The sequence below is a fragment of the Aythya ferina genome (assembly GCF_964211825.1).
Source record: "Aythya ferina genome assembly, chromosome: 8".
NCBI lineage: Eukaryota > Metazoa > Chordata > Aves > Anseriformes > Anatidae > Aythya > Aythya ferina.
In genome coordinates, this window is record NC_140304.1 from 19233033 (window position 1) to 19259893 (window position 26861).

Genomic DNA, 26861 nt, shown 5'->3' on the forward strand with positions numbered 1-26861 from the left:
ATAAGAGAAAAAATTCTTTGTATATGCCTTTAAGGGTTTCTCTATTCAAGCAATTGTATATTTATTTCCCATATGCATATGCCTCTGATAAAAAGTTTTTAGCTGAAGACCTTGTTCATTTTTCCAGTATTTGTCTAACAATTATTTTCTTTCTCTCTGTAACCTATGCCTGTCTTGGACTCTTATGACTAATGTTGGTGGTAATAGCTTTACTACTACTTTTTTCAAAAAGAAAAACAAATAAACAAACCTCTTCTTTCTTAAAAAACAAACAAACAAAACAAAAAAACATAAAACCTAATAAGACAAACAGAGTTTTCCATCTTCTAATATTCAAATCACAAGATGTGAATTACAGCAAGTAGAAAAAAAGTCCCAGTTTTTTAATTTTGAAAAAAACAAGGCAAGCTCTTAACATCAAAACAAGGAAAATAATATCTGAATAAAAGTTCAAGTCCAGGTGAAGCTGTGACGTAAATTACATGAGGAAATAAGCAGTTACCTGTAAGATAATGGTTCACAAAGAGTGTAGATAGGTACAGACCCTTAACAAGTCCCTCAGCCACAATGGGCTCTCACTGCACACTGCTGGCCCTTCATGAAAGCTAATAGGGTTCTCCTCTGGCTTGGCCTCTCCCAGCAGAGCTAACTGTGGTTCACCTGGCAGTCGCCCTCTGGGGAAGGAATCAAATGAGTAAAGTAAGCAGTAAAACAGTCACTGCAACCGCACCAAGCTCAATGGTAAGAGTTGTTCTTCAGAGAAACACAGTGGTGCATACAAGGTATCTCAGGTACTAGTAGAGGTGGCTTCTAACTGGACTGTTTGATGCTGTGCTGAGTGCAAGCTAATATCTGAAATATTAGCTTGAGCTCAGTGGTATTTTAACTGTGATAATGGAACTTTTAATCACTTTAGAGTGGAGGCAGAATGAGCTCTTACCTACCTGTGGTTACATTACATAGTCATAACCATTCAGACTTGTTATTTCTGGCACTGAGTGTCTGAAGTCAATGAGAATATTTCCATTAATATGATGCTACGGATCAATCCTGAGAGCACAAGTTTTGTTCACTGTAAGCTAGACAACAACAACAGTGAAATATAATTCATAGAAATCAGCTGATGTATTGATCTTCATTTGCTGATAGCAAAAAAAAAAAAAAAAAAGTTTGCTGTTTTTTACAGTATCCTCTTATAAAGTCTTCAAGTGAATCAAGAATCAGAAGAAAGAGTCTGGCATTGTGCCTTCTTTACACATGAAGTTCTTTTGAAATCAGCAGCAGTAAAGCCTGTAAAACTACTAAACTAAGAACTGCATCCAGATAATCTCTGGGTCAGCGTACCAAATTTTCTCTTTTGCCAAGCACGCTTGCACTGGCTGGAAATGGGATAAATTTGCATTGCTGGAAATGTGGTTGTCCTTTTTACAGAGGAGAGAATTGAGAAATTCCTGGTCTCATCAATGACCTCAAAATATTTGGGCAAAGAAAAGGAATAAACTTCTGGTGTAACTGCATAATGTTTTGCATCAGTGACAGAAACTCTGCCTGTCTGAACTGATCAGTGGCTATGCTTTACTGTGATTTCTAAAGCAAATGCTGAGGTCTAAGAATTCAGGGTGGCAGTTATGAAATATTAAGAAATCCACAGGGGACAAAAATCTGTACTACTAAACACCAGTAAAGAACTACATAATTACTGAATAATCATTTTTCTTGCAATGAAAAGTATCTTAACTTTTTTAAATAATGCACATTTAACATAGATTGGTATCTCTGAAGCAGATGTCTCCTTGACATGTGCATTCAAGCTGTTGGTGGTGACCTTGTAGGGTGAAGCGGCTTTGAAAATTTGCTTTTCCTCCCAATCTGTGAAAATAATGCTGTACTGAAGACTTAATAAAAGTCATAGCTTCTCATAGAAGCTTATTTCAGCAAAGTAAACTATTAATTAAAATAACAAATGTCAGCTATTTCTCAGCTTGACAGTTAACACAACACAGCTTTTGCCTAGCATGATGTACAGAATGTATGGGAGGTATACCTATAATTCATTTTATCTATGTATGGTTCACTTCTTATATTTTAATACAGTGATAAATTAACAAAAAATGCTGCACTTTTCTTAGTGGTGTGAGAGCTTGGGGAAAACCCATCTGGCATGTAAACAGCGTATGGCTAAAATGGGGAGAAAAATTATATTAGGGAATTTCTGAAGGACTTAAGCTTTAGAAAACAAAGAACAACATTTTTAACGCGGTCACTTGCCCTTTATGTTCCATTACCCCCTCAGGTGGAGCAGATGTGGAGGGATGGGAGAGGAAGGTGTGTGCTATTGCTGTAATGTGTTTTTTTTTTTGGTGCGTTAAATGAGAAAAAAAAAAAAAAAAGCAAGGGCAGGGCATTATGGCTTTGAGTTACATGTATATTCCACTGTGAAGGTAAACGCCTCTCAGGAATTAAGGCAGAAGACATCTGCTGTTGCCTTCTTTTGGAAGTTTAGGTCTGGCAAAAGGGCCTGCTGGACCTTACCACAACTTAAAGCAACACTGGGGGTTTGGTGTTGCTGCTCTGTGTGCTGGGGGTATGGCCAGCACAGGAGGAACTGGCGTACAGATGTGTCTTGCCTTGCCTATACATGGGAATTTTTTAGATGAACTGATGTGGGCATTTTTGTGGATGCTGTCTTCTTTTGCTGTGCTGATGGTCTGGTCTAAAAACACAGATAATGAACATCCAAGGGTTTTGTTCTTGACTTGCATCTGAGCAACTTTGTTAGGCCTATGTGTGAGAGAAACAGGTCAAAAGTAACCTCTTACCTTGTGGCTCTGTGTTTCCGTGAGCCCAACTTGAGCTGTCCATGCACTTGTAATTTCAGCTACAGGCACTACTCATTCGTATGCTCCTAACTTCCTGCCCTCTCCTGTTGAATTCCCAGAACTAGAGATGACTCTTTGAAAAGCTTGTCCTTTACTTCTGCCACTGGTTTCCTGTAAACAAGGTGTATGGAATATTTTTTTTTCTTTTTCTGTCTGAATGTTTTGAGAAATACAGGTAACTCAGCATATGATGTTTTTGTAGAGTTAACTGCCCCTGGTGGCTGAGAAAGCAAATCACAAAGACAGGCAGAAAGCCATTAGCCAAAGTAAATAAGGCAAAGGATTCAGAGAATTAAAAGTACAGGTTCAAAAGCAGTCAAAAAACTTACTAACCCTCATTTATAAAGTTAGCATTTCAGAAAATTTGATGGCCAGTGACTAGGAAGTTGAAAAGGCAAAAGCAATGTACACAGTGTGCTTTGTTAGGAGCAAAGGGTGTTACTTGCTAGAAAACTGTGACTTAACGTGTATTTGTTTGACTGAGGGGCTGCTTTCCTTTTGGGATGTGGTTAGGAAAAACTTTTATTTATATAGTTAAGCATTTGAACAATTGAATTCTGCTGTGTCTGACTTTTATCTGTTTATTTTAATCCTGTATTCTGTGGCACAATGCTTATTGGTCAAGGGAAGGAACATCTTATATGAGCACATCGTCAAAATACTGATTTTGCAGCTCTGAAATTTCTCCATAAATAGTTAAAAATGCAGCAGCCACAAAAGAGGAGGAAAACAAAACAAACTATTCCTGCTGCTTTTCTCTCTCTCTGTCTCTCTCTCTCTCATTTTTTTTTCTTCTTCATGGAGAGAAGCTGAACCTATGCAGAAATTCTGAATAATTTGCTATAGTGTTTAAGCTGTGTTGCACTTAAAACTGACCTGATAAAGCATGAAGATTTTTTTTTTTTTCCAGTTGTGATTCGAAGACCAAATTCTTTCCTGTTTTGAACTCAGTGTTTAATAAGAAAACAAATTAGGAGTTAGATGTTATAGGGCTGCCCATGAAAAAACCCTTCATCTGGCCTTCAGAAAGACATTGAATGAATTGCAACTTCTATGATATAATTTTATTCACATAGATGTGGTAGCACTGTTTAGCATTTAAAGTTGGGCAGGTTCTGTCCTTGATGCCATGCTGTGCATTGCATTAAGTAGAGTAACTGGCATAGAGTAAGAATACAGCCCTTTCACATTAGCTTTCTTGCATTTCTCTGATTTTCTTCCATTTCTCTTATTAAACCTGAAATCTTGTGTAAAGTGCTGGCTATTGGGCATTGTTAAAGATAAGTAGTGCTTGGAGTAAAAACAAATTTTTTAGTCATTAAAAATGGCTTTTATTGCTCTAAAACCTTGCAATCTTGAGTAAACGGATCTTTTTCTCACTCTGATCAATGTAGCTGTAGCTGACGTACTTCATACAGCAACGCTGACTGCAACAAAGCAATGGGAAGGAGTCACTGTGCTAGCTGCTAGAGTCTGTCTGCAGAGCAGTTCCGCAAGAGGAGGCCAGGAGCAGCATATAGCAGTATGTGGTAGATACGAGGCTTGTGTGGCCAAAGTTGTTGACATTCTCACATTCACAGAGGGAATTTTTGCCTTGTGGGTCTACAGTCTGTCAGACTTCAGGAAAGGATGTGCTCAAGGTACTGAAGTTAACAAATACAAACATTAAAGGCCAGCCTGAGAACTCAGTATCAAGGGATGTGTCTGTGGAGAGAGTTGCATCCTAATACTTGTATTTCTCCGGATATAAATGACTGTTATTGCATCTCTGTTCTCAAAGGAAGGCCTTCATAAGGTGAATATCTGGTCCTCCACTGCAGACTTTTTGGATTTGATAGGGGAACATTTCTTGAAAGCAAAACAAACCATGAAACTTTCACTTAACTAACAATTCATTATTTAATTATGATAATTGTTATAATTGTTTTAATTATGAAAAATTAAAGCTATGACAAATGAAGATTATGACATTAAAATGGCAATTAATTTCAAATTAACTCATGGAGTAAGATTTGCTGAGGTAGAGATCTGGAAATGTTTAGCAAACAAGTGCATTTACAGTAAAGAGGTATATTGTGTGGATGATCCCATCTTTCCAAATTGCTATGTCCCATCTAAGCAGCAGGAATTGTGTGTCCTCCCAACAAATGTGAGGTAAAACACGTTGGTCTACATTAAGGTAATATTTATTTTTTTTTGAGAAGCTACCTGGAAAATAGCAGAAGACAGTACGTTTAATTTCACATTTGTATAGTGCATGCACAATGTTAGTTACTATGGTTCAACTGTGTGCTTCACCATAGGTCACAATCAACTAGACATGTATAGGCCCCAATGTTATGCGTCATATCAAAAGCATACCATTAGGCCAAAACAAACAAAGAAAACAGTTGCAAGAAGATGAGAATAGAATGCATTTATGAGTGTATTATCTTAAAACATCATGACTTAGGGAATTATCACAGACAGATTATTTGCAGTAACTGATCATGTGGACATGCACTGTAGAACATCTGATATCAGTAGTGTCAGGTTGTAAAGAATCTGGTGTATGGACCTTAACTTAACAAAAGCTTCAGACAATAAATTTGTTTCAGATTTACTCCAATTATCCCCAGAACTGCACAGGTCCAAGTATTACATAACTTTGGCTAGGTGATTCTTTGTCTACACTGGATGCAAACAGAAATAAATATGCAGATGACTGGGACAGAGGTACTATTGGAACCAGGGGGCCAAATCTGAGACAGCTCTGGCAACTCTGTGTATCCTCACAGAGTAGAGCCAGTGCTATGAGCTTTGCGCTGCTGAGGACCAAACCAGCTATCAGACTTCAGTGCTGCATCATGTAGTGCATGTGCTTTGTACTAGCCACCACCAGGCACTTCAGTGCATTTTCCCCACTATAGTTAAAGTACAAGTTGAAGTTTTTCAAACCTTAACTCTCATAAAATCTCATATTTGAAGCATACATAGAATTTGTAAATAAAAATACTATTGTACTTCAAGTACATGTTTGATTTAATAGTGTGTTTTTTGTATTTATTCAGTTACAGATTTGCAAAGAAAATATGGTTCTCCTTGGAATCAATTAGAAAGTGCTGTCTTTGGCTGATCAGAATGCTGCCTAAGACAGGTCTGTTCTAATTGTGTAATGCTTTTCATAAAGAGGAAGAAGAGGAAGCTGGCCATTTCAAAGAGGGTGTTAAGCTGCAAGAAGGGAGCTATAATACAGAAATGTCGAATGCTGCTTTTGCTGTGCCCTGTATCAATATATGCGTGTCGGAGTAGGTCAGACAGAATAAGAACTAGCTCAAACATTTGTCTTTGACATAAATAGAATAAGGTTGTCGTGTTATTTTACAGATTTTAAAATACTGAGTTAATAATGGCTATTGCAGTGCCTGCTTTCACTTGATATGTTCAATTACCTTTGCTGTGAGGGAGTAAGGAGCTTATATTCCATTTTCCTTTCAAGGTGTTTGTCATATGCTTTCAGTGCTGAAATTTTGGGTGCTTCTGAGGAGTAACTTTTTTGCCATATGTTTTTCCCCTTTTCATGTGAATAAAAGCTGAATGAATGGGTCTCATCATTTTTTATCTGCTTTCTACCCTAGAAGGCAGACAGTTCTACTGCAGCAGGGTCTCCAAATATTCCTTTTAAATGTTTTGATTTATAAAGTTTTGCACTTGTCATAAACAATCCTAATATGTAATTCCTCTGTATGAAAGTAATATAGCCAGAACTGAAGTTGGTGGCAAACTGTTTTTATGCATAAAACTGTTATTACAGGAAAAATTTACTCCATGTATATCCTGCAGGAGAATTTCCCTATATTTAGTTGATTTTGAGGAGAAGTGGAATGTGTTCATTAAGTCATAGTTTCTTTGTACTACGTGGTATCAAAAAACTAAAATGTATATGGTATTGGTAAATATTTATCTGAGAAATAGTAATCTCCTGACACCAGATCCATATTATATCATAAATTGACACAAAATATATTAATATTTTGGAAAAAAACTGTGAATGTACCATTTGCTTTAGCTTTTTAACAAGAGTGTAGTCAATTACATGAGAGAGAAAAGTTGTTTTTCCCAAAGGTGGGTTTGCAAGGCATTGGTAAAATCAGAACCAACCCGTTTTATAAGTAACCTGACTCATTTTGTGTTCAATCAGAAACCCAACATGACAAGCAGTGATCAGCTTTCATCTCTTTTTATCTCTATATACAAATATGTTTATTTCCAACTCTTTTTAATTCTCGTGAAGTAGTGCTTAGATCCACTTGTGAAGAGGAGACTGGCTTTAGAAATTGTCATCAGATGTCCCCTTAGGGGAGGACATTAACCACTTATTTCCTATAACTGTTTCTAGAAATCAGTCACTGTTTTTAGTGTGATGTAGCAGAGGAGGATTCTGGAGAGAACTGTTTAAAGTTGAAACAAAACGTTCTTTATGGAATGTTTTTATAGCCACGGTGGTTAAGACTCAAACTTTCGAAAGTGGCACTTGGAACTCAATATGAACTATCTGTGATCTCTGGAGATTTTAGTTTGGTATTCCAGGCTTGGATTACAAGCATTTCTTAGTATCTCTGAAAACCAGGCTGTTATTGATGTATTAGTGCATAGCACATATTTAGGTGCTTCTAAGGAGGGACAGAATGTGTTCTTCCCCATTTTATTTATTTATTTATTTATTTATTTTTACCCATGATATTATGGTTTCTTAAAGGTGCTCCCAGTAAAACCAATAGGATCTGCAGGTACTCTGCACTTTTAAAATCAGTCTAGGTCCTGATTTTCTAGGGTGTTAAACACCCTTTGTGCTCAGTGAGTCAGGCTGTTGTGCTTGCTCAGCAACTCACAAATTTCAGTCCTTATTGCTGATAGGTGCAATTGGAAACACTGGCTCTTTTCCTAGAATGAATCAGGTTTAACACTATGCAGAAAAGGAGAGCTTGTCCTACCCACCCTTTGTCCTCATGCTCACAGATTACTTATATTTTGCTGATATTGCTGGTACAGAATAACTCATTTGGATGCAAGAGCCCACTCTTCATGCTTCAATCACTCTAAAGGCTTCCCGAGCAAGCAATGTTGTAGCTCTTCTGTAGTGAAGAGAGCCTTGAAAACTATTTAAAGCATATATGAAGTGTCTTTCTTGAGAAACGCATCTTATAATGCTGAGTAAGTGCTGCTCAGTTGTGTTTGGTGAAGCAGTATCAGTAGTGCTTGACAGATGAGTACTTTTAGAAACTAAAAGAAAAATCTCACTTCTTTCTCTGTCTTTGATGTGGATAAAAAATATTTCTAATGCAACTCCACTAAACTAGAGAAATGGGGAAAGTCCTGCTATAGGTAGGCTTCTATCCTGACTAGTGGATTTAGGACTGTATTTTTGAGAGGGTGAATAATGACAGCCATAGCTCCTGGCTTGTTCTGTCTCTGCTACTGTCACTGATGCTATTAATACCATCTCAACATTTTTTTTACAAAACACCAGAAGAAGCAATGCTAATAATCTAAAATTAGAGGACCAATCCATCTCCCAGGAAAATCGAGCACCATACCTTGGCCATGTCACAAATAGGGATCGTTATTTTTTGTAGCCAGTTACTTTATCTCCTATTCTAGAACACACTTTAGGAGCGTCATAAACATCTCATGCTGAAATTACATAATTTATGTTTATAGAGGGAACTGAGATGCTCGTAGGGAGGCTGATCACTTTGTGGAATAGCTGTCTCCCTAAAAGTAATGAATTTCTGCGGTCAGCATATATTGTTGATTTCACAGCTTTTATAGATTTCTCTTGCTCTAAAGATTAAATCTTTCCAGCTACTAGACAAATCATTCATTCATTTAATGGATTGCTTATCTTGACAATGACTATTCCTATTTCATGAATATATATATATATATAAAAAATCTGATAATTGGCTCTATTTACTGGCGTTTTTCTAGTGAAGTTTAATATATCTTCTATAGATATTGATTTCAAATGGTGCACACGTATCGATTGAAATTAAAGTTCTATGTACTCTGCAGTCATGGCTCTCTGACTAGAAATGATGATAGTGGATCTAGGCAAAATATACTGTTTTAAACGAAACTGACATTACTTAGTTTCAGACAAATGTATTTGCAACTTCACTTACCACAGGATGGTATTGGTAGACAGACTGTCTGAAAAGAGACGTGCATCTTTCTCCTGTGAGGGCAATATCAGGACAATTTTGTTCATCTTCCTGTAAGTGCAGGGAAGTCAGCTATTAATGGACTTAATTATAAAAGACACTGTTGTTTTTTGTTTAGCATTATGCAGCAGCAGTAAGAACATTGTATTTTGGTCATCCAGAGGCAATTTAGACTCTGGGTAATACTGTAATAGAATGATAAAACAAAGCTCAGTATTTCTTTCCTGTTAAAATAAAACCATATAGCATAAATATGTCTTGGAAACCCTGTCAGTATTTATCACAATCTCTGTCAAGAAATGTATAACCAATTTTTGCTAAATGATAAAGCATGAAACATCTAGCTTTTACTTTGTTAGTCATAAGAGTCTATCTGGGTCAATTTCCATTGCCTGGCACGGGGGCATAGTTAGTGTGGTGGTAGTTTATAAGTTGGCTAGAATAAATCAGAATTATCTGTAATTTGTCTCTCCTGTTATGTGTGATCTTATACTGTGCTTAAATTTGTATGGAAACAAAATACAATTGCCTCTGTTGAATTGTTCCCAACATGAAGGGTATTTCTCTTCTCCCTTTGGTAATTACTAAATAGGATTTAATGTTTAGCCTGAGCTTTGGGGTATGGCCAGATACCCCATAACCCACTCTGAACCCACTCTGTTCCATGCCTCTGTCCTAGCACAGTTCTCTAGAGAAGGCAGCTGCTAGTGGCATTGTTGCCTATCTGAAACTGGGCATTCCTTCCTTCCGTTAATGGTGAGATGGGACCTCTGGTCTCAGGTGAAAAAGTCTCCTTTCAAGTCTCCTTTTAGAGCACCAAAGCTAGCTGCTTCAGTGTGCCACCTCCTCTTGCTCCCTGAGGATTGGCAGGTATTCTTACAGGCTACAAACGGCTGTGTTTATTTGCTGCCTTCCAGGAACAGGGAGAAGCATGCCAACAGGTACTTCTGGTCTCAGGGGGGATTCATGTGGCTATTAATACATAAGGGGCACTAGGAAATAGCTCTATAAACTGCTCTAAGTTTTTATTTGGCTTTCATTGAAACAGTAGTAGACCAGTTGTCTATTTCTTCTTCCTTTCGATAAAGATTGGAAGGTTTAGGATAACATATAGCATTTAATTTTTACCAATAGAGTGCTGAGGACTGTCTCCAGTTTTGCTCAGCATTCTGTTTAGATGCTGGCTCGTTACTGAAAGCCTGTTGTTGTTGAAGAACAGACTCCATTTACTACCTGAATAGTGACTCTAACTTAAGTTTGATCTAGCATGAAACCTTCATGTAGAACAGCCTGATAATTCTTATTTTGAATTGGTTAACCAAAAGGGAGTAACACTGCAGCAATAGGTGGCAGAATTTAGCAGCTTGTAAAATAATTATTTTTTTTCTTTTTTTTTTTTTTTTTTTTTTTTGCTGGTACATTAGTTCCTCTAATAATTGAACAATCTGATTCTTCAGCCTTTGATAATAACGTTTATTTTTAATAAGTATTTTAGAAAATTGGCAGTGTTGTGTATCTTGGATAAGAATAATTAATTTAAGAAGAGATGACTCAGATATGGTTAGCTTACTCTGAACACACAACCTGAATTGAAGGAAAGATCTCTGTTATGAATTGAATCACAGTAACACTTCTGCAACTCTTGCATTCTTCTGAAGGTGTTTGATTCAAACACTGACATAAGCTGACCTGGCTTAGTTTGTGTGACCTGATAGGAACATAGTTGGAGGTGGTATGGCTGCAGGCATATTGAACATTATTATTTCACTATCAGAGCACTTCACTTAATATTTCATCCACCAGTTTATAAATGAAGCATTTATCATGGGGAGGCTGTTGTGCTTCAAAAGATTATGGAGCTCAGTTTTCTTCTACCTCAGGCAAGAATCCTATTTGTTGCAGTGTATTTTTACCAACGGACCATGAGTCTAGAGTTTTATTTCTTGTCTACTTAATAACTAACAATTTGAACTGTAGAGCACAAAACAGGTGCTGCTGACTTTCCTTTGCTAGATGCCATTACTTCTAAAAAACCTTCAACAGAGAAAATAGTATCTAGGCTTTTAGAAACTTTTTTTTTTTTTTTTTTGGTCATAAGAATAAGACAGTTCCTGCCATTGTGTTTTTGGTATATGCAAGAGGTTCCATTAAAGCATGTCAATATTCACCCTAGTATGGCTGGCAGCATTTTTTGCTTTTAATGGGGCATAGATTGTTTGCAGAATCTAAGGACTGGAGGACTGCATATACCCTCGTCTTCCTTAATTCTTGGAGGTGGACAAGACTTCAGACCAGGAGTCAATAGAGTTTGAACTAATAGAACTACTAGCCTTGGGATAATGTGTAAAGAAACATTGATTTTTATGCTAGAAAAATGCACATACAAGATAGATTTCTACATTTGTCCTTTACTATTGCATTGACAAAAAAAATAAATAAAAGAATAATAAAAAAAAAAATCCACACCTGTTTGTTTTTCATCAGGCAGAATTGTGTAGTACACACAAATATTTGCCACCTTGCCTGACCTTGTCCTGAGGTATTTACATTTTGGAATCCATTTAAATTTTCTTGTTGTGTTGGACTTTGAAGTATTTGACAGTGAAAGAGATTTTGTTGACATACCAAATACTAAATATTACTCTTAGTTTTAACTGCTTATCATACTGTATATGCTGCATGGAAATGAGAAACATTTCAACAACTTGACTTCATCTCCTGCTTGTTTCAAGGTAGGAGTATATTTATTTAAGGAAAAGAATAAACCACCAAGGTTCAAAATATCAAGCTTAGTATACCTGAGCAAAATAACAACAAGCCCCTTCCTAGGCAGATTTCAAAGACCTCTGTGTTTGTCACTTAACACTCCTTGTTAACAGAAAAAAGAAACAAAGAAAAAAATGGCAAAACCCAACTGACTCATGTCAGTCGAGGCATGGACATTTTGCAAGATGAGGGCACATTGGTGCAGCCACTCCTAGCTGGTACTAGCCACGACAAACGTCAAGACACAGGTGTAAAACTTCAGAATGGATCCCTTATCTTAGATTCAGTGAAAGAATAACACTTTCTGTGTTTTCTAGGGTAGCAGGATTGCATCTACTGCCTCTGTTGCACCTCGAAGTTCTCTCTATTTGTCCTGAGATGGAAAACAAATAAGAACCCACTTAAACCTCTGGATAAAAATGAGTGTCATACATATACCTCCCTCACTGTGGCTGCTTGTTTCCTCAAGTGGAGGCAGCTGCCTTTCTGGGTTCTTAAGAGGCCCTCATGCTCCATTTTAATTCCCACAGGATAAGAGATGAATTCATACTGGTTTATTTTAATATGTTGAAACTCCAAAGTAAAAGCGCAACATAAAATAAGACAACTGAAAGGAAAGGTCCCAGATGAAAATCGGGGAGAGAAGGGAAGAGATTAAGCTGAAAGATAGTAATAACTGCAATAATAAACATCTTAACGGAAGTGCAACCCAAGTGAGTTTTGCCATAATCCTACTGAACTCATAGCTGACCAACTACTTACCTAAGTTACAATGTCTGCCAGAGATCCTCAGCAAGGCTGCAGCTCCACTGTGTTGGGCTGTGAACATGCATACAGTTAAGGGAAGTTTCTGTCTTCAAAAGTTCATTTTCTAAATCAACCTGGAGGGACACATTGGCCCAGATTTACTAAAAGACAATGAATGATGCACTGAATCCTTAAGGGTGTGGGTTTTGTGTTGGTAAAATTTTGCATACTTTACAGTCTCTGTGGTAGCTTTTTCTAATTGATATACATGAAAAGATGATGAAGAAAAGTGCTGAAGATCAACATTTAAATATTGTGGATCCTGCTGCTTCATTCATTACAATAGTGATAACAAAATTATCTTCTGAGGTCATCTGCTTCTCATTGTAAAATATATGCTTGTTTTTGTCTTTTTTTCGGGATATTTTCTGATAAGTCTTATTAAGTATTTGAAGTCAACTGTCTCTCATTTGGTGTTTCAGTGCATGCTTTCTCAATGCTTTAGTTAATTGCTTGAAGTTTTGCATTTCAACATCTAAAAATTTTTAACAGAAATTAAATTAAAAAGCTAATGTTGAATAACAGCAAAACAAAGTGAAAAATCACACTGGTCTTGTGAGGTTTTTCATAGAAAGAATATTCTACTACAGGCATAAAATATGCTTTTTATTTATTTATTTTTTCCTTAGTTGGTTCAGTGCTTTAGCCTCCTGTCTTTAAAATGAGGATAATTTAGTTTGTTTTATTTTGCTACCTATTTTGCATGTTTGGTCCATGGGACAGGGGTGCTCCTCCATGCTGAGCAGAAATACCAGCAGCAGTGCTGAGTTTTACTGTGCAGAACCTGTTCAAATGTCACAGGACAGGGATTTCTGAGCAGAATCAAGCTGTTTGATGTTCATATTCTGTTTAGAGGTTCTGCTTGATGGTTTGTGTGGGGATAAAGGAAGTATAAATAACATTTGCTTGAGCATCTGTTTTAATTTCCCCTTTTTCTCTGTCTATGGGTGAGAAATTTCTTAAAATACAGGCTGGAGGCAGTGGGAAAGGGATGTGAAGATGACAGAGGCTGTGAGAAAGGGGAAAGCAATTAAGAGTTCTGTGGGCTAGGGATAAGGCTTACAGCAATTCAGGGACTGGGAAAGGTGAAGGGGTGGGAATAGGTTTAATTTAGATTACAGGACTTCCAGGCAGGATAAAGATTCAAGACAAACCCTTGAGGCTTACTAGCATGTCAGGAAGGGAATGTTAGCATCCCTGAATATAGATGCTCTCTTAAAGAAGAACAGTCCATTAGCAAAGGAGTTGTGGAGTCAGTAATGGAACCACAAAGGTCAGGTGCAGTGCAAACCATCCAGCTACAAAGCATCTCTGTGTGATCAGTGTTGGGGTAAGAGCTTGAATAAACCAACAAAAGAGCTGCATACTGTGATGGCCTTGTCCTTTACATGGTTCCCACAGGACACGTTAAAAGCCATGAATCCTTGCTTAGGGGAAGCTGGTAAGGCTATTATAGGAACTGTTTGGAGCTCAGAAGTGATGTGTGAGGACTGGGTACCTGATTAATAGCTTTCTTGCACTGCACGGGCATTGAAAGCCAACACTCTCTGGCCTTCCCTGGGTGTCAGTCCAGGTTTATCCAATAAGATGCTGACTCCTCTCTTTCCTTCATTCTTCCCTAAATGTCATCAGGAGGGAATTAGTATAAATATTCATGCCTAGGAAATAATAATTGCTCATTTGCCTTTCTGAAATGTAACTTACTGTAAAGCAAACCAGATTACTGCAGATTCAGAATAATACTGTTTTGTTCTAGGATGTTGAAGAGGAACAGCACAAGTCCATTTTGAAAGTTAACCAAAGTCATTCAGTGTTTCGGTAGTTACTTTTCATGCGTTGTTTTTTACTGAGGTAGGCACATAGTAGTGCTCCCGTCCCAGATACATAGACGTTGGTAACCAAAATATAATGAAGGTGCTGTAGCCACCGAAATGGTAATGAGAAGTGTTTTTTTTTTTTTTTTTTTTTTTTTTTCCCTCCCATTCTTACTAGTGAGAAGAAAGAGTTTTTCTAACCAAGTAAAAGTGGGCAATGTGGTCGCTGTTTTGTAGTTAGGAAGAAGAACATCTTTTGAGGTTAAGTATAATAACATGTCTAAATTTTAAACTCTTGCCTAGGCTTAGTTTGGGAATAACAACAAGAAAAAAACAAAATCCAAAAACAACAAAACCAACCAACCAAAACTAACTCAAAAACCCATTACTATTTCTGAAAACTCATGGATGTTACAAATGTCCTCCCTCTCTGGTAATAATTAGTCTGTGTGTGATACTTTCTGCTTCAAAATTCAAGACAAAACGCAACCAACTATTCAAAAAGAAGTTGCCTATTTAGACATACGAAATATGCAAGATATCAGATATGTGAATTATTGTTGAATTGATCTAGGGAAGGCAACTAGCCTGTAAATGAAATTTTCAGATGATACTGAATTAGTGATAGTTGCAAGCAACACTCAGAGTGGAAGAATAATTTAAATCATTCTAAGGCAATTAGAATTAAAGGAAAAAAATAAAGTGAGATTTATCTGGAGAGAGGGGAGGAAAAGCAAATTATAAAAAGAAAGGAGTATGGGAAGATGGGAAGAAAACAATGTGAGAGAAGGGTGGGAATGAAAAATCCTAATATACAAGGGAAAATGGCTTTTTGATTGGATGTAAATCAATAAAATATGAGGCAAAGGTGGTAGAAATACAGGTAATAGGTCTTAGTGTCAAGAAAATAATTTAGCCTAGTGGTTAAAAATAATGTCACGTAACTTAAATTTCTGTGATACCAGAAGAGCCTATAAAAGTGGCAAAATATCCAGTGCTAGAGATTTTAAAAAGTAAACTGAAGAAAGTACTAGAAGACTGCAGGAAGCAAGCTTGCATTGGCAGAGGAATACTCTGTAGATGACCTAACAGGTCTTTGTCATCTCCAGCCTAGGTTGTATATTACATGATTTGATTCATAACAGTCTGGAAAGCAGACGTTTATTTGTCACACAAAAAATAACCTCTAAGCATCAAATTAGAAGTTTATTACTGAAGATTATAATAGCTCCTTTGAGAGAGGACATGGAAGTGCATTCTGCTATGTTGACATCATATTTATTGGCAAAAAAGGTAGATGCCCCTTTCTCTCTGCATCCTGCCATCTCCTCGTATATATTAATTTCATCTGTACAGTTGCAATAAAGGCCTTGTCCCTGTATATTCAAAAGTGCATGTCAAATTTAAATTGGCCCATATCATTTCGGATTATGGAAAAGTGTAGTTCTTTATCAACACCTGGAGGCTACTGAATTTGAAATCTCGCATACGATTCAGTGCAGTTCTAGTTGAGTGTAGCCAGCCAGACTTCATTACCATTTTGTACCTTGAAGATAACTTGGAGTGTGGTCCCAAATGGAGCTACATCTTGGCAGTCTGCTGCTATGGGAGTTCAAATGGGGCATACAGAAAGATACTTCCACCCCAGACCCCCAGCCCTGTGTAGTGTATTTTATCAAGAAAGAAAGTACTCTCCCCAGAACATGTATGATCATGACCAAATGAAAAATAAAAATCATGCTAAGTGTATTTTAAATATCTGGGGAGTTGTCTGTATAACAGCTTATGCAGTCATACCAAAAAGGAAAATTTAGCAGAAAAAAAAATACTAGAAATTTGAAATAATTATTTGGATAGCTGTGTAGACATTCATTATGTTTTATTTCAATTTTTAATGATTAGCCTTTGTACTTAGTAAAAAAGGTTTGCAGAACTCTTGGACCCATGTTTCAATCAAGTAATAAAAATTATATCAATTAGCTAGAATGTGATGCCCTGTTACAATACTATTGGAGAAATATTTACTCCATGTTTGAAAACTGGCATGCTGAGATTCTGAATGCTTTGGTCTCTTCTCAATCAAACTTTTTAAAAAATAACAAGTCATTTATATTTACTTTCCTCCAGAGGAATTTAGAAAGTCTGCCTTTATGTTGGGTACAGAAAGGAATAATACATTGCTGTTCCTCATCTGCAACAGAAAATAAGTGCAGTATGACTGTTAATGTTAGTAAGGTTGAGTAAGAACATCGTTCATACTATTCTGAAATTTCCCAATACCATGCATGGATCAATTTGAACCAATTTGGTAAGTTCTGTAGTTTCTTATGGGGCAGGAAGGCAGATTATTCAGCCTTAAAAGCTCCCAACTTTTGACCAACTCAGTCATAAGCAATGGTTAGGAGTAGTCCACACATTCTATTCAGTATAGGAACTTGTTCCATGATTAGCGCTCCAAAGCAGTATATGCTATGCTTAAATTTGCTGCTAATGTTACTTTACATGTCTTTTCACCATAGTTTTAATGGATTTTAGTAAGCTCTGTAACTAGTATGTTTTTCTGACAATAAACTTTTTTTTTTTTACACAGCTGGCATTAACATACCCTCTCTTCTGTGCTAAAAAAGTTCTTTGTAGGCATATCTTTAATTATGAGACCCTTGACTACTCAGTTTACAGCTCTTTGTTTCTCTGTACTAGCAGTTCTGGTGTAGAGACAGACAAGAATGTTAGCCGTGGTTTTAAACCTATGTGTGCTTGTCAGCTTTTGCTGTCTTCAGCCATGTCTCCAAGTACTCTTCAGTGCCACTAAAAACTACTGTACACCAGCTGGATTATGAATTTTCTGGTCTGTTTCAATCATAGAATCATAGAATATCTGAGTTGGAAGGTGCTCACAAGGATTGAGTCCAACTCCTGGGTCCCCAAAGAACTACCCAAAAAATCAGACCATGTGTCTGAGAGCATTGTCCAAACACTTCTTGAACTCCAGCTAGGTTGGTGCCATGGCAACTTTCCTGGGGTGTCTGTTCCATGGCTCAATCACCCTTTTGATGAAGAACCTTTTCCTGATGTCTAGCTTGAATCTCCTCTGTCAGAGCCTCAACCCATTCTCTTGGGTCTTATTGATGGTCACCAGAGAGAAGAGATCAGTGCCTGTCTCTCCGCTCCCCCTCGTGAGGAAGTTGTAGACTGCGATGAGGTCTCCCATCAGTCTTTTCTTCTCTAGCCAACAATCCAAGTGACTTTCAGCCTCTCCTCATACATCTTTCCCTCTAAACCCTTTAGTATCTTTGTATCACTCTGTTAGCTTTATGTCTTTCTTATATTGTGGTGTCAAAAACTGCACACAATACTCAAGGTGAGGCTGCACCAATGCAGAGTAGAGGGAGACAATCACTTCCCTCACCTGGTTGGCAGTGCTGTGTCTGATGCACCCCAGGGTACAGTTGGCCCTCCTGGCTGCCAAGGCACATTGCTGTCTCATGTTCAGCTTGCTGTTGATAAAAACCCCCAGATCCTTTTCTGTGGGGCTGCTCTTCAGCATCTTGTCCCACAGTCTGTACGTATAACCAAGGTTGTCCCTCCCTAGGTGCAGAACTGACACTTGCTCTTGTTAAACTTCATATTGTTGGTGATTATCAAGCTCTTCAACTTGTCCAGATCTCTTTGGAAAGCCTCACCACACTTGACAGATCAACAGCTCCGCCCAATTTGGTATCATCCACAAACTTGCACAAAAAAGCTTCAAGTCTTTCATTCAAATTGTTTATGAAAACATTGAAGAGGACTGGTCATAAAATGGAGCCCTGGGGAGTCCCACGAGTGACAGATTGCCAGTCTGATGTAACTCTGTTTACAAGAATCCTCTGGGCCCTACCCATCAACCAATTGTTCAGCCATCTTATTATACTTTTATCTAACTGTGTTCTGGTCATTTTGTCCAGAAGGATACTGTGAGAGTCAGTATTGAAAGCTTTACTGAAATCCAGAAAGATTACATCGACTGGCTTCCTTTTGTCAACTAGATGGGTGATCTTGTCATAGAAGGAAATTAATTTTTTTTTTTTTTTTTTTTTTTTTTTTTTAAGACGTGAATGGTGTAGGCCTGGTGACAGTCCTCTGCATTGGCACTCAGGGAGGGAAAAAGTCGACTTAGGTGACTTCAGGAGGGCCCAGCTGGGCCCAAGGGTGCCTACTGATAGAGCTGAGATCAAATCGCAGCCTCTGTGAGGAGAGTCAGCTCTGCTAATGAGGCCCTTCCTTGCACAGGTGCTTTATAAGTACAAGTAATAGCAGACTTCTTAAAAAATATCTCACTTAGTGGAGAGCAAAACAGCTGCTGCCTAAAAATAAGTAAAGAAGGAATGTACTTGAAACATTTCAAGTGAGGGTCTGTAATGATCAACTGTATTTAATATGTGTGGAATATGCAATATGCCATACTTACCAATGTTCCCCACGTACTATTTTTGTTCTTAGTTTGATAGGGTACTTTAAAAAGTTTGTATATATTTATATATATATATATTTGTTTAGGTATTTAATGTATGTTTATTATTTATTTACCTTTTTTTTTTTTTCCCCCCACAGAATTATGAAAGATTTGTCTTTCTTTCCCCTATGTGGTACTGTGTGTGTGTGTATTTCACTTATGTAACTATGATCCATGTTTACTTTTATTTTGTTTATTTAAATTTTATTTTATTGTTTTACAATAGGTGCTGTTCCTGTTAGGAGCACTAACTGTGGAGTTTTATTTGTAGGTGGCATGAATTGATGCCGCTCTGTCTGTAGAAGGATGAAGAATAATTTGTCCCAGCTTCTGGGCATTTTGGGGCTGTTTTATGTTTTTGTGTATATTTGTGTGTGCTTCGTGCTTCCAAGTTAAATTTTAAATTAAAAGAGAAACCTGGAGCAATTTAATGTTCCCAGTATTTATTTATTTATTTATTTATTTATTTATTTATATGTATTATTTTCAGTAAATGAAAAGGTCTGGTAATGCCTCTGCTGGGCTGGCTATTGCTGTTTTGATCCATCGTTTGGCAACCTGTCTCATGTGATGCTCTAGGCATGTGCCATATTAACAGTTGTATAAAATATGCCCTGTAATTTTGCCTGTACTAGACAGATTCCAAACAGCTGTAAGGATTACCCCATGACCCAGGAATATGTGAATCAGATTCTTCTGATATGAAATTGGAGACCCAAAATTATGCTTTTCCATAATCAATTGTATTTGTGATACGCAGAATGTTTTAAAATCTGCAATCATGTTGTGACATCAAAATGTGAATCTTGTTTTAAGCAAGTGAATAATATTGTATAACAAAATCTGTGATGCATATGGTGGTTACATATTTCATGAAAAATCGATCACTTTAGAAGTCCGTGGAAACAGGTCCACCTACCTCACAGAGCTTATCTGTACTTTAAATGTCCAACAGTAGTGATAAGAATTTGCACATTAGCCTGTTGGTGTATATAAGTCCTCAGTTTAGGACACCACAGAAATACCTTCAAAACTAAGTATTACTTAATGGGTGCAAACATACTAGAATGTGATACAGAAGAAGCTGAACACTATTGTCTATTTCTGTAAGAGTTTGAGTGCTCTAAGCTGTCAAAATGGCATTGCAACTGTTTGATTTCTACCAAATCACTCAAAATTAGTGTAACTAGAGTAAGGAAATGGAAACATCCTCTGAAAGTGCATTGTGTGCACCTTTATTATTAAAAAAAAAAAAAAATATGTTTGCAACTTTTCTTTTTGAATGCCTGTATTTAAATTGTTCTGCGTCAACAGAATTGCTGCTCATTCTGTCTTTGAAAGGTATTCAGATAATTTTAGTTGTATTTATTGTTTGAATGATCTGCTTCAATGGTGCTTGCTGCTTGCTTTGTAATTCATTGCTGCAGGTGGCTCCGACTTTAAATTGCATCAGTCTTTATTTGAAGATAATCTTTTTGAGCAATCTGAAACAACATTCAGCCATTCCAACTATGCCCCTCATATTTAAAACAACAGATTCCTGAGCTGCTTTGTCTGTTCTTCAGTGTAAGCCTCATCATACGTGCTTCTTTATATTATACCTCTTATAGTTGCTTATAGTTGCTGTGTATCAACTACATGTAGCTTGTCCACACAGTTCTAGCTATGGTTTTAAGTTTATAACGCATTTATGTTAAGAAAGCCAGAACCTCAGCTGGTGCAAGTTAGTATAGCTCTCCTGAAATCAATAGTTCTCTGCCAGTTTCCACCATTTGATGATCTGGCTATAATAATGTAATATTACTAAAGAGATAACGCAGTGAAAAGGAAGCATTATACTGATTCAGCTGGGGCGGCGATTAGATTGGAGTACTGCTGAGCTCATATTGTCTAATATTCACCTAATGGTTGATATCTATTTCATGGGACCCAATTTTTAAATCTCTACTAAGCAGAATTAATGAAGTTAGCTTTTCAGTGTAGTAGGGGGATTTTTTATTTTTTATTTTTTTTTAAACTCCAAATCTTTACCAAAATACATGGTCTTCTGTTAGAATAAGATTAACACACAAAAGCAAGTTTTGCCCATTTGTCTGCTTAGGATCTGGCACCAAGGCTCTGGGTTTTATTAGTGTGATTGGAATTGAAAAGGTAATTTTATGAATGCTTTTTGAAAAATCCCAAAATGTCTTTCTAGCAATTTTTTTTTTTGTGTCTGTTTGTGAACAGCCATTTTCAGGGTGTGATTCAGTATAAAATGCATCTGGTTTACATTGTGAAGAAAACATATGCAATGTTTCCTGACTGGTCTGTAAAATAACACATACCTTTCGTTCCATTTCTAAATGCAAATAAGCTCTCTCACTCAGTGTAAATTGAGATTGCTTTGAAGAAAATGTTATTAGGAATAAAATGTGTATGAAAACAGAATAACAAGTTTCACTTCTGAATGTGCAAAGATTCATAATATATTGGTCTAACTGTATTACGTCCATATTTTTCTCCTGTTCAATAGAGAAGATTAACTAAAGTGGTGCTTTTTTCAGGTAACTTTTCACAACACTGTGATATCAAGTGCAGATAGTATTATTGTCTCTTCTTTGGTATGATTTTATATCATTTTTAATCTTTTCCATTTCTACATTCAAATTAAAAAAGTCATAAAGTAAATTATTAATTAAAGTCATTTTTTTTCTTGCTCAGTTCACTTCTAATTTAATGTCAGTCAAAAAGATGATTTAATTTTCTTGCTTTTATCTTTTAGTACATGCTAATACTGAAGCCAGTGCTTTTATTTTAAGATCTAATGTCTTAACATGACTACAATATATGCACAGTGCTATGCATAAGCACTTAGGCAAATTGCTGCCAGCAGGAGCACACATAATGTCCAGGCTTGCATGTGGGGTACTGGATAAAAGTCTTAGGAATACCATCTGTGATTGCTTAGATGTATCTTATTTTCAGAATTTGTTCCATAAGTCTTTTCCTGAAGTTATAGTAAAACATGAAGTGTTGAGTCTCTGTGTTTACTGGATGCCATAGCTCTGTGATGTTTTATTTATTTATTTATTTATGCTATTCTTTTTTCCCCCTTTTTTAAGTTGAGCAGCAAAAAAACAATTCATAAAATTAAACTTTTGAAAATAATATGGATTTTCAGATCTCTTTTCCTCAGAGTTGGAAATGACACTATCTCCTGGCCAAGTATACTTGCTGAAAAAACATTTCACAACTTGATCAGTTTTGCTTGAAATTATTTTTTTCCTTTTTGTAATTAATTTCAAAATTAAAGAGGTGTATTTTTTTGATTACAACTTCGTCTTTTTAATATTAGAGATTTACTTTATATTCACTACTTTCAGAAGAGCATACATGGCTGGATGAGCATCTGGCAGTATAGTCAGTTTAGGTGTGGCATGCAGTCTAACAGCTGAAGTTCACCCATACTTCCCCTTACTCTGTGGAGAAATAAACTGGACTATGCTTCTCCTGTCTCAGCTAAATTCATGTTTCTAATTCTGCCTTGCTCAGCTCACATGCAGGGAGAACAGCCACTCATTCACATTTCGTACTGCTTTACTTTCATGTAACAAAGAGATAGCTAGTAGCTTAACTTTTTTGTTCTTTATCCTTGATAGTTATTTCTACATATAGCATGTTTCCACATAGTTGCACTAATAATAATGAAGCTTGGATGGACATATGGATGAAATCACAGTGGAATAGGCAAGAAAACTCAACTGAATGTTTTATTGGCCCTTGACACTCACTTCATCTGCATAGAGTGTGCTTATGCATATGACTGAAATTTCACCTTCTACTGGCTGCTTTGAACATAGTTGCTGGACTTTAATCTGTCAGAAGTTTTCAGATGCATTTTTCCTGGGTCTCAGAAAAAGTTAGTAAAACATAAATCGGTTATCTACACAATCAAAGAACAGAAATGTATGAAGGCATTTGTAGTATAAATACTACCTGTTAACATGTTCTATCTTGATAAAAAGAGGATGATTTTATTTTCTTGCACCCTAGGTAGTAAAATGGTAACTACAAGAGTCTTCACACTTCCTAATACTTCACAACAATTGCATATAACAACTGATGCGATAGCATATCAAACCAAGATGGTGTGATCCCCCATCCCTTGGTTTGATATACTTTCGGCTTCTTTAAAGGCTCTTGAGATCAGGACCCCTACAGAGTCTTTGAAGTTTGTGTTTTTCTTTCACTAGAAAGTGAAGCCTTGGCTTTTAATGGCAGCTCAGCAAATATCTCATCAATATTTAAAGTGTCAAGTGTACCTCTGTTAAAGGTACCAATCACAGATCAAAGATACTAGCACTGAGATGCAGCATTTCCTTCAAAGGTCTTTGCAGTTTAGCTTTTCCTTTTGTTGGAAAAGAACTTCTCCTTTTAACATTCATTGCTTGCATGAGTCTTAAACACGTTGTTTGACAACAGTGGGGAATTAAATGTTTTGTTACCAAAGCCAGAGAGGATGATGCAGTAGTTTTTGAAGAGTCCATCGTGGTTGTTTAAGAAAGGAGAATGCTTGGAAACGCCTTTTGCACACTCTTTCCACCTTTCCTGAGTTGACCAAAATCTATTGCAGTTAAAGGTAGCAATGCCATAGTTTTCAATGTGGTCAGGAAGAACCCAAGATGAATGAAAGTTTAGTGACATGAACAAATAAACTGTGAATGGTTCTGTTGGGGACTTTTCTCTTTCAGCGAGGAGTTAGGATGTTTCTTCTCCAATTTTTTATATCCCCTGCTTCCTTCCTTCCACTCATTATTTAAGGCTTATGACTATGGCTGTGAAATCTAATCCCTTTATTACTCTTCCAGCTCTTACTGTGTTTTTATTTTTTAACATCTGTTAAAACAATTACAACAGTAATTACAGTAACAAGGATTCTGAATATTTTGTACTTGTGGTTTATCTATTCCAAGGTGTCAGAGTTTCGCTTCAGTCATGATGAATGACTGAAGTGATGGAGAAAACTTGATCAAAGTTGATCATTTTTAGAAAAAAAGAGGGAAGTTTGGATTAGGAATGCTTCATAATTATGTGAAGGAAAACAAACAACAAAAAACAGCAACTAGAAGGTTAGAATGAAGAAGCTTATCAGATGACTCTTGTAAAACATACAATATTTTGATTCCATCAGTTGGTACCTCTTCAGAATGCCCTGGGAATAACAGCAAGGTCTACAATGTGTGTCACTAGAGTCTTTTTACTCTCAAGGCTGAATTTCACTGAATTATACTTGTCTCCCTGTAAAACAAACAAAAATTTGCTTTCCTCCACCAATTTGTAAACTTCCCAGCTCAGTGCCTCAGAATACAAGTAAACATTACAGTGGGATAGATGTCAATTTATACTTTTCAAAGTTGGTTGCAGAGCAGAGTCTAATGCTGGTATTGTGTAGTGGAAGCTTAATACAGTGGAAAAGGTCACTCTACTGTCCTACCATGCGAAAGGCTCTTTGTTCATCACTGTTCAAATGTGACATGTATGTATTGCATTTCAGATTTTTTACATTTGGATATTTGTTTTCTATTCATGTGGATTACAGATAGCAAGAGGTATTACCAGGTGACCAATTTGCTTCGAAAAAATCTGTGAGCATTAAGGTAGTAATGTGTTTTTAAATTCTTGTTCTTCCTGCAAATGAGGCCTGGATCTGCAACAATCCTTATTCACATCTATATTTCTGCTATACTGTTGTGACTTGTATCAGTTTGTGTTCTTGGTGACTGAATATAAACTATCAACTCTTGTTCGTCTTTACAGACGTTTTTCCCAGGACCCTGTCTTAGTGAGGAACAAATAGAGATGGCAAGATTTTGCTCTTGCTTGGCAGTACCAGACAAAATATTGCAACCATTTGAATATAAACTTTGAGACTGATAGTGGCTAACATTTAGTTCTTCTGCCCCTTTCCCTTGTGCCGGAGTTGTTCACTGGCTATGTTAAATCAACATGGCAAGGCTGTAAATAAAACTGGCAGTGGAAATGCTGGCCCAATGCTGTTAGCAGCACACCATTTATATCCTATCAAAACCATTGAATTGGCTGTATGCCCAGGAATAGTAAGGAGTATTCCTGCTCATGGCTTCTCCTTGCATTTGGAGGAAGATTATATGTAAACTGACAGCCCAGTGTAAAAGTTCCCTAATTTCATTTTCATTTAGACTCTACTTCTAAAAGCAAAGTGTCCAGCTGTGATCTGACTACTTCTAGCAATGGAAAATCCAACGTCACTGGTGGAAGGTTGCTACCCCATTTTTATTTATTTATTTATTTTTTACCTGGTAGTTGAAATCTGCACTTTATTTTGAATTATTTGTCTTTCCTCAGCTTCCAGCTTTGGAACGCATTTTACCTCTGTCTGCTAGACAGAAATAGGCAAAGATATCTTACAATTACTTGTTCATAGATTTGTTGCTTGGTAGGAACACAGATATAATGAAGACTCTCCATCTCCAGTTGTGTTTTGAGATCTATCAATTAATAAATCTTGAACCTTCCATTAAACTCTTCTGATTTTTTATTAAGTGACAAACAAGCAGCTCTACCATTACCTGTAACTGTGACTGAGGTCATATCCAGTCATCCATTTAGGTCATGCTGTTGAATTTTTAAAGATATATAAAAACTAATACTGTATTCATATTTTTTTTCCTAGGTAGTTCCCTGAGTTTCATGAGCCATCAACAACAGAAGAAGCTTTTCTCTGTTTCTTAGATTTTAGTTTTCTACCTGTGCTGTTCTGGGGGGAGAGGGGGGGGGGGGAGGGAAGAAAACAAAAAAGAAAAAAAAAGTATTACCGTGGTAACTACTTTGTATTATTTCCTTAAATAACTTCTAGATCGTACTGTATTTTCTTGATGGTATCAACTTATATTGGAATTCTCCCAAATTCAGAGTGGAAGTAGGGGGCCTTTTTGTGTTGCCTGGATTTTAATGACCATCCTACTATATTAATCTATTACTGTACTAATACTACTGTTGGAATGCATTTTGTTGCTAATGTACTTTGAAAAATCCTTATTGTCCTTAATTGTGCTGGCCATTGATTTCTCACTGATGTTAGCCTCAAGCATTCTAGCAGTCTCCTGGCTCCTAATTTATATTAATTGCTATCAGTGTTCCCTTTTTTTGGTTTCAGTATTTATTTTTATACTTGCCTTTACTTCTCTCGTAGGTCTCTTTCCTCTAAGGATGGTTAATTTTTCCTTGATTGTGGATTTTGTGGCATTTCTTTACAATATTCTTAACTCTTAGCAGTTATCATAGATCTTGTTTCATAGATTTGAAGGTGGTTTCAATTGCATTATGTTACACTGTATTTTGAATTTCAGCCTCAAGATAATTTTAACTTAGAGCATTCAACTCTTGGTCAATATTAAACTATGTATTGTTCTATAAGAAAGAAAAAAAATTAGAATCAGTCAGTATATTGTTTCCATAAAGGTCTATAGATGTGTTCAGTATTTTAAAAAGACCGAAGTTTAAATTGGACATAGATGAATAGTTGTCTTCAGAAAAGCATTATTCTTGTCACCTTTTTAAACTCAAATATTTAAATGATCCTGTCAGGAAAACACTGAACCAAATTTACATTTTAAGCCCTCTTGAGAGAAGAAAGCTTAAATCCTTTGAATAATCCAGCTGTCACAAAGAGAGACTAACATATTTAGGAAAGGTCAAACAATGGTGTCTAAATATGCAAGATATTTTCTTACTTGAAACATGAAATTTGGAGAGAATCTTTATTTTCTTCTCCTCTTCCAAAAACGTGGTCCAGTGGACTTTTTTTTTTTTTTCTTTCTTTTTCTTTTTTTTTTTTTTTCTGAAACAGTAGAAGAAGCAGGGTTCTCACTCCCTG

At 36.6% G+C, this 26861-nt stretch overlaps 2 long non-coding RNA genes across 2 annotated transcripts in view; one reads left to right on the top strand and one right to left on the bottom strand.

Moving 5' to 3' along the window:
* The window catches only part of LOC311440968, a 90120-nt gene extending 64101 nt beyond the window's left edge, over positions 1-26019 (top strand). The window contains exon 4 of the long non-coding RNA XR_014695690.1: positions 25659-26019. This is a non-coding gene — a long non-coding RNA (uncharacterized lncRNA). The remainder of the gene's footprint in view (positions 1-25658) is intronic.
* LOC311441042 lies at positions 595-9961 on the bottom strand. Its single transcript, XR_014695761.1, has 3 exons — positions 9044-9961; positions 2820-3100; positions 595-674 (listed from the first exon to the last, which is right to left on the bottom strand). It is a non-coding gene; the product is annotated as an uncharacterized lncRNA (long non-coding RNA).
* Positions 26020-26861: the final 842 nt, after the last annotated feature.